The sequence below is a fragment of the Pinus tabuliformis genome, chromosome 4_1, assembly GCF_031772625.1.
Source record: "Pinus tabuliformis cultivar Carrire ecotype Pingquan chromosome 4_1, CPIR1, whole genome shotgun sequence".
Taxonomy (NCBI): Eukaryota; Viridiplantae; Streptophyta; class Pinopsida; order Pinales; family Pinaceae; genus Pinus; species Pinus tabuliformis.
The window spans coordinates 527613931-527622201 of record NC_142303.1 but is presented as its reverse complement, the minus strand read 5'-3'; positions in this window follow the sequence as shown (position 1 = coordinate 527622201).

Genomic DNA, 8271 nt, shown 5'->3' with positions numbered 1-8271 from the left:
CCCAGACAAGAGGGGCACATTCTCCATACTTTTAATTCAACCTTCATATCATTGATCCCAAAAGTTGATGACCCATCCTCCTTTGAATAATTTTGTCCTATATCTCTTTGCATATATATATATATATATATTTCCAAAGTGATTTCTATGAGGATCAGGCATATTCTTCCAAAATCTATTTGTTTTGAACAATTTGGATTTTTAGATGGAAGACAAATACATGAGGCAATAGGGGTTACCTAAGAAGGTCTTCACAACATCAAGACAAAGAATATGAAAGGAGTTATCTTCAAGCTTGACCTGTCCAAGGATTATGATTGTGTCAACTGGCTCTTTAGTCGCTTCATTCTTACTCAAGTGTGCTTGAGGTTCCTTTTATAAACTAGAATATGGGTTGATTGATGTTTGTGTCCTTTGCGGTGCTCATAAATTGTGCAACCTCCCCCTTCTTAGAGAGGGCTTAGAAAAAGTTTTCCATTGTCTCTACTTCTATTCTTGATCATCGCAGAGGGCCTGAGTAGAATGTTAGAGGCAACAAATTGAAGAGGAGACTTCCAAGGCATCAGGGTGGTTAAAATTCTCTCCATATCCCACCTTCTCTTTATAGAAGATGTCCTTGTTTTCTGTAATGGTACTCTTAGAGATGTTAAGTGTCTTCATGATATGTTGGGACTGTTCAACATAACATCGAGTATGCTTATTAATGCCATGAAATCCTCCATTACCATCCACAACTTACTTCCCATATGATATTTTGACATTTGAGTCAAGTTTGAATTATCTAGGCCTCCACCTAGAGCCAAATTATTATAGGATCGAAGATTGGTATTGGTTTATAGAAAAATTGGAGAAGAGATTTCCTTGTTGGAGTGATAGATGGATTTCTCGATTTGGTCGGTTAGTCGTGGAAAAATCAGTATTAGAAGCTATTCTTGTTTATTGGATGGATTTGGCATGGATTCCCAAAGGAGTATTGGAAAAAATACGAAGGATTTGTTTCAAATATCTTTGGGAAGGGCTTGCAGACAAGTATGTGCTACCCTGGGTAAAATGGTCTAAGATTGCCAACCCAAATTGTTGGGAGGATGGGGCTTAAAGAATATTTTTTGTTTGCTAAGGCCCTAGTAGCCAAGTGTGGGTGGAGGCTATTATATATAAACAACCTATGGACTAAGGTAGTTTACCAAAAATACATTAGCCCCATGTCCCTGGAAATATGGGTTAGACTACCTCATAAATCAAAAGGAAATATATATTGTGTTTGGAAAGCTATATTAAATTCTTTCGAACTGATTGCATATAGACTTACTTGGAGAATAGGGAATGTGAAAATTCTCCTTTTGGGTTGTGACCCTTGGCTTGACAGTGGTGGGGATCATATCCTTTCTCAAGAACTAATCCACTTCTTGAGTGATGAGGGATATACATATTTGTTCCAAGTTGCTAATCCACATGCCACCAATCTGTGGATTCAGGAGTGGCATACAATAGAAGAATTAAATTGCTAGCAGAGCTTTGGGAGGAATGGAGGCGATATTTGGGGGCTCTTTCAAGGGCACATATCAGATTAAATGAGCATGAGGATCAATTAATCTAGACCTCAACTCCTTTTGGCATCTACACTCCTAAAATGAGGTACATTCACTTAATGACTCAAAACTAGCTAGCTGCTCTAGAATGGTGGTGGAGTGCAATGTGGAAGGCCAAATGCCCCCCAAAATTGAAGATTCTCACATGGTGCATTATGGATAAAAAAGTTCCCACATGGAAAGTTATGTAACATAGGTATATGGTTGGGCTTGGTTAGTGAGCATTATGCAAAAATTCCAGTGAAACTTTAGATCACCTTTTTGTTACATGTCTATTCACACAAAAAGTCTGGTCGAAATGTAGGTAAATCCTTCAAATGCCTTGTAGATGGAATGAGGAGACATTTCCTATCTCCTAGAAATACTAGGAGCAAGATTGGGCCAACAAACCTATTCAAGAACTTCCCCTTATCATCACCTGCGATGTGTGGATAGCCCGAAATATGATGATTTTCCAAGACCTTCCTCCATACCCAGGAGAGACAACAGGGGAGAGCCTTGCCATTTTAAGCCACTATTTATAGGTTAAATCCTCACAACCAATTAGACACATCGAGGAGGAATCTTTTGATAATTCTATCCCCCGAGGCTACTTTGATGGCACAACACAAACTGATGGGAACCAAGCAGGAGGGGGATTTATTCTCCATCTTTCTTAACAACACCTCTTCTATGTTAAAATTGGTTTAGGCAATGCCACCAATAACTGGGAAGAATCTATGGCTTGCAGGTCTTTGATTTATTTTGCTAGGAAGAAGGGATGTGAAAAGTACAAATCATGGGGGACTCTATGTTGGTTGTTAATTGGGTTAATGGTGTTCAACAACGCAGGAACATTTATTTGGACAAGATTGTGATAGATATTAGAAGACTATGTCTTGATTTTGAATACTTCTCTTGCAAACACATATACAGGGAAAGAAACAGGGAAGCAAACAAGCTTTCTAAGGAAGGCCTTCTCCTGGATAGGGGCCTCTGGCAGGTGACTGAGCTCCATGGTTCGGGCCACTTCGAGTTTTACCACAAACCTTATGAGGATAAGGCACAATTTTTTTGGGGGAGTTCGGCCTAGCCCCATGATGCAGGTATTATTTTTTTGTTTCTTTTATCACTTATATATATATATATATATAATCATGTTAGATGATTGTGTTTTCTTGTTCAATGGCACTAGTCCCTTTGATAGTATGTATTTGCAGTTAACTCTCTACCATAGGGTCTTTATTGACACAATCTCTTTTCATGCCACTCGACCCTTGATGCATTTTGGAACTATAATCTGTTTATCCATGGTTTCTGCAATCTGATATAACATATTATGGGACAAATTTTGTTGGGTATGCCTATTAAAGGTGATGGCCTTCTTGTTTTTCCAAATGTTTAGCTTGGGTCAATTTGAGTAATGCACTAGTATAGTGCATATGCTAAATGTAATTTTGTTAAACATCTTAATGAAATTAAGGTTTTTTCCTTGGAAAATAAGATAAAAAAGGGTTAAATCAAATATAGAAAGAGGTTTTTTCTACATTATAACAAGAAATTGTAATCATCTATTCTATAATACAAATATATAGAGAGAAATTATAGATCGTTTTTATTTATATTTATTAAGTATATTAACATAAACTCTCTTTCTCTCTATATATAACAAATCTATAAAATTTTAAGAGTATTTCCCTTTTCTCTAATAACTAAAAAGCAACATCTTACTTTCTTTTTACAAACTAATAATAAAAAACATCCATTAACTTTCATTTCACACTAATGTCCAAAAACAGCAATAGACTTTCCTTACTAAAAAAAGATAACACCACCTCAAAAATAACAAGAAATAGAAAATAAATCAAATTTACCAAAAACTACAACCAAGGAAGAAGAAAATTGAAAATAATATTACAGTCAATCAATGGTTTGAATATGCAAGACAACTCTATGAGAAATAATCTGAGGCAGAGCCCCCCCAGGATCAACACAAATTCAAAGCTCTTCACATTATACGAGGTGGAGAATGGAATTAAGAAGCTGAAAACAGGAAAGGCAAAGGACTTTGTTGAACTTCAAGCAGAGTATCTAAAATGGGGAATGAACGCTCTTGCACCACACATCATGGAAATATTCAACAACATCATTCAGCAAGGATTCCCAAGAGACTGGACAACTAGCGTAGCAATACCCCATTTTAAAAGTGGAAACATTAATAATCCATCCAACTATAGAACAATTATGATCAATCCTTTATTTGCAAAGCTTTTTGGTAGCATGGTAGAAGACATAATTAGTAAGTGGGCGGAAGTAAAAGAAAAGAGGGCAAGAGAACAAGCGGGTTTTAGGCCGAAACATTCTACAGTGGATCATGGTATCACGTTGAGACACATTGTTGAAAAGGTTTGGGAGGAAAAAGAAGAAGTATTTTGTTGCTTTGGTGACTTCAAAAAAGCATTTGACACAATCCCTAGGGATAATTTGTGGTGTATAATGGAAGAACTTGAAATTCATGTGCATTATAGAGCCGTTGTCCATAGACTTTATGAAGAAGTGAAAGTCAAAATTAGAACCTCAACAAGTATTTCAGAAAGCTTTAGAAGTGACATTGGAATCAAACAAGGTTGCCCTCTATCCCCTACTCTTTTTGGTCTATATATTGATAAATTGGAAGAGTGGTTAAATCTACAAGGTGGAGATGGTGTTCGGTTGGGGGAGTTTGTGATAAAGCTTCTTTTATATGCTAATGATATTGTATTGATTTCTAAATCGGCCCATGGATTGCAAATGCACTTATATGTCCTTGAGCATTTTTGTAGAGCAGTGGGGATGCAAGTCCATACTAACAAGACCAAAATAATGATTTTCTCTAATAAAAGGAAGTAGAGCCATCATACTTTCTTCTTTGAAGACAACATTCTTGAAGAAGTAAATGAGTAAGACACACTCTGACCACGCATCCACACTCCTTCCCAGCAAGCGCAAATATCTCTAACTTTCAAAAGCCGTAGTGAGAGATTGTTATTTTTTTTTTTTGGGAAATTTTGGTTATATTTTGAAAAAATTCGGTATAGATTTTTGTAAATCCAAAAAAACGGTTAAATTAAAGTAATACTGCTTCCCATTTTGATTAGGCATATACACTCTTTTTCAGAAAGAGCAAAAATCTAGCATGTGGTCGTTTGGCCCGGTGGTTGGGACGGTCAGTTTGTGGCCCCCCTGGTTTCGATTCACAAAGCATGTAGTGCTGCTCAGCAGCTTAATATTTTATTGCGTTTCACTGCTCCATCGGTATTCTGTGTTACCTGCACCCAAGGGATGTTGGTTACAATTCTGACATAGAGATGATGTATATATTGTATATGTTGCGCAACCAATGTTGGTTACAATTTTGATGTACAAATGATATATATATTGTATACGTTGCTTTTTCAGTGGGGATGCTTTTCCTCCCTGAAAAAAATATCTCTAACTTTCAAAATCCATAGTCTAAAAACACTGTTTTTTTTTTAATTCTGATTATATTTTGAAAAAAATTGGCATAGATCCCAAAAAAAAAGTTTAATTTAAAGTAATACTAGAAGCAATCTATCCTACTTGAAATCCGACAAGTGATGCTTGATTTCTGCTTCAGTCCTGTCGTTTATGAAAAGTCAAAAAGTTATTGGAATAATTAAACATTCACGGGATAAACGTATAGAGATAAATTGAATAATTAAACTGTTCACAGGTACCATGGTTTGCCGAAGATACTCTCTTTCAGCCAAACTGTTGAGGACAAACTTCGTCATGTTGACGCAATCTAAAGTGATGCTTGGCTTCTGCTTCACTCCTATCGTTTATAAAAAGTCAAAATATCGATGGATTTTTAGAGTTTAAAATTAGCCATTTAAATACTGGTATAAGGAACACCATTAAATCCTATTGTATCTTCCTTAACCATGTATACACAGTACATAAACACGACTACTGAGATTCCCAGTCGGAGTAAACTGAATAGATGTAACTTCAAAAAGCAAACAAGTTGAAATTTATTTTAGGAAAAAATATTATGGTGTAATAAATGATAAAAATTGAAGAAAAACCTTTATTGATCATGCTAGGCAGTTGACTGCACTCTGAGATTGTTATTGGCAGAAAGTTTTACATTCATTCCATTACATACATGAGTATATATAGCTTACAGTCAAATAGGGGAAGTTAGAACAACCTTCAAATGAATAGGAACTAAATCCTAATCAAAGGCATATGGTTCAATTAATGAACTAACTCCTTTTTAAAATATATTTTTCTATTAATTTTAACAATAAAGAATAAGAAAATTGAGGAAAATTGAAGTAGCAATTGTTAATGAACTAACTCCTTTCTAGAATATATTTTTCTATTAATTTTAACAATAAAGAATAAAAAAATTGAGGAAAATTGAAGTAGCAATTGTTTCAAAACGTGCAAAGTTAGACGGATAAGAGCGTTAAATTGAAAAAAATGTATTTTGGTTTAAAATAATAAATTTAGGTTGTTTAGTGTATTTTTGTTTTTTTGTTTTTCCTTTTAATTTATAATTTATAATCATATACATCAAGAATCAACTTAGTGCCCATATCAAATAAATATTATGAAAACAATTTATAATTAAAATTCTTATCAATTAAATGAAATACAATTTTCAACAAAATTCTCATTTAAAAAATAAAAAATAAAAAATCAAATTTGTGGTATTTCTAGTTTAGCAATGAACACAATTTGTTAGAACAAAGTATGCTTTTAAGGTTGGTGGTTAAATTACTTAAGTAGTTGAAGTTGGATTTTGCTTTCACGGTTTCATATTCCATTTACTAAATTTAATTGGACTTTACTAAACTTGATTTCTTGTAGGAGGAAGTTTGTCACAATCGGTATTAAGATCGAACAATTGCATCTACTATTGATATATAGTCGTATTATTGATTTTATATTTATATATAGTTGTATTATTGATTTTATTTTTTATAAATGAAATAAAAACGACAACATTTCATTATAAGTGCATGTCATTTGACTCATACATTACTTTCTCTCTTTGTTTTTTTTCATGTCATTCTCAATATCCTAACTCAGGAAGCCTCATTAATAGTATTGAGGATGATTGTGTTTACCAAAATTAATTAAGTGCATGGTTGATTGAGGTGACTTTCCCTCTTTGTTTTTTTCCATGTCATTCTCAATATCCTAAATCAGGAAGCCTCATTAATAGTATTGAGGATGATTGTGTTTGCCAAAATTAATTAAGTGCATGGTTGATTGAGGTGTAGCAGTATGTGATGCAATATATTTTGAATACGAATGAAGTGGTTGTTGTGGATATTCATCTAGTTGGTTCAACAAAGATAAAACATAATGCTTGAGCCATTAAACATTGGAAATCAATTACATGGCAATGTCTATTGCCAATGCATTAACTCTTTGAGCATTGAATACATGCGGTACCTCAATGTTGTTAACTTCTAGAGTATCTCTCTTTTTGGAGGGGAAACCAAACTTGGTTGCCAATTTCAATCGTGTGAGAAACACAGTGTTTATCATGATGCTCATTGTGCTTGTTCTGGGTTCAAGAGATGATCTCCTCAACCTATTGATGAACTCTTTATTGTTCAACTTTAACACAAAAGTATGAGAAAAAGCTATTGTGCAAACCAAAGTCTAGTTACAAAATTTTGGATTAGGCAGAATTCTGTCTCCTGGATTGTTATGATCACAACATATGTGCACCATGGGCTTTGTAAGGAAGCCATGAAATATTTCTATGAAATGCAGAGAACAAGTATTCAGCCAAATAAGTTCACTTTCACAAGCCTTTTTCTTGCCTGTGCTAACATAGCGAGGATGAAACATGGCAAGGAAATCAATGAGGTTGTAATTAAAAGTGGGCTTCAGTCAAATGTGTTTGTTGGGAGTGCCCTGGTGGATATGTATGTTAAAGGTGGGAGTATTGAGGATGCGCTCAAAGTATTTAACAAAATACCTGAACAAAATGTGGTATCTTGGAATCCCATGATGGTTGGGTATGTGCAAGCAGGGTTTGTTGATAAGGCGTTTGGGCTAAAAAGATCCCCAAGAGGATTGTTGTGTCATGGACTATGATAGTGGTTGGATACGTCCAGAATGGATGTGTTGACGATGTGACGCAACTTTTTCAGGAAATGTTGGAATGTAATGTTGTGTCATGGACATCGATGATTACATGATATATGCAGGGGGTACCTTGATGAAGCCCTAGAATTGTTTGAGAAAATGTCAGAACGAGATGATATTACATGGATTGCAATGATTGTTGGGTTTGCACAAAATGGGTATGTTGATGAGGCCTTCAATCTCTTTAAGAAAATGCCTTAAAATGATGTGTTCCCATGTAATGCGATGATTGCAGAGCTTGCGTAGGATGGTTGTTCTGAAGAGGCCTTACAACTATTTCAAGGTATGCATAGGATAAGTGTCAAGCTAGACTCTGACACATTCGCAAGTGTTCTCTCATCTTATGCAAGCTTGGCATCCTTGGGTTGTGGGAAACATATCCATGGAGACATAATTAAAAGTGGATTTGAGCATAATATCTTTGTGGTAAGTGCACTTGTAGACATGTATGCCTAATGTAGGGTTATAAATAATGTGCATAAAGTGTTTGATGAGATTCCTGGTTGGGATGTGGTCTCATGGAATGAAA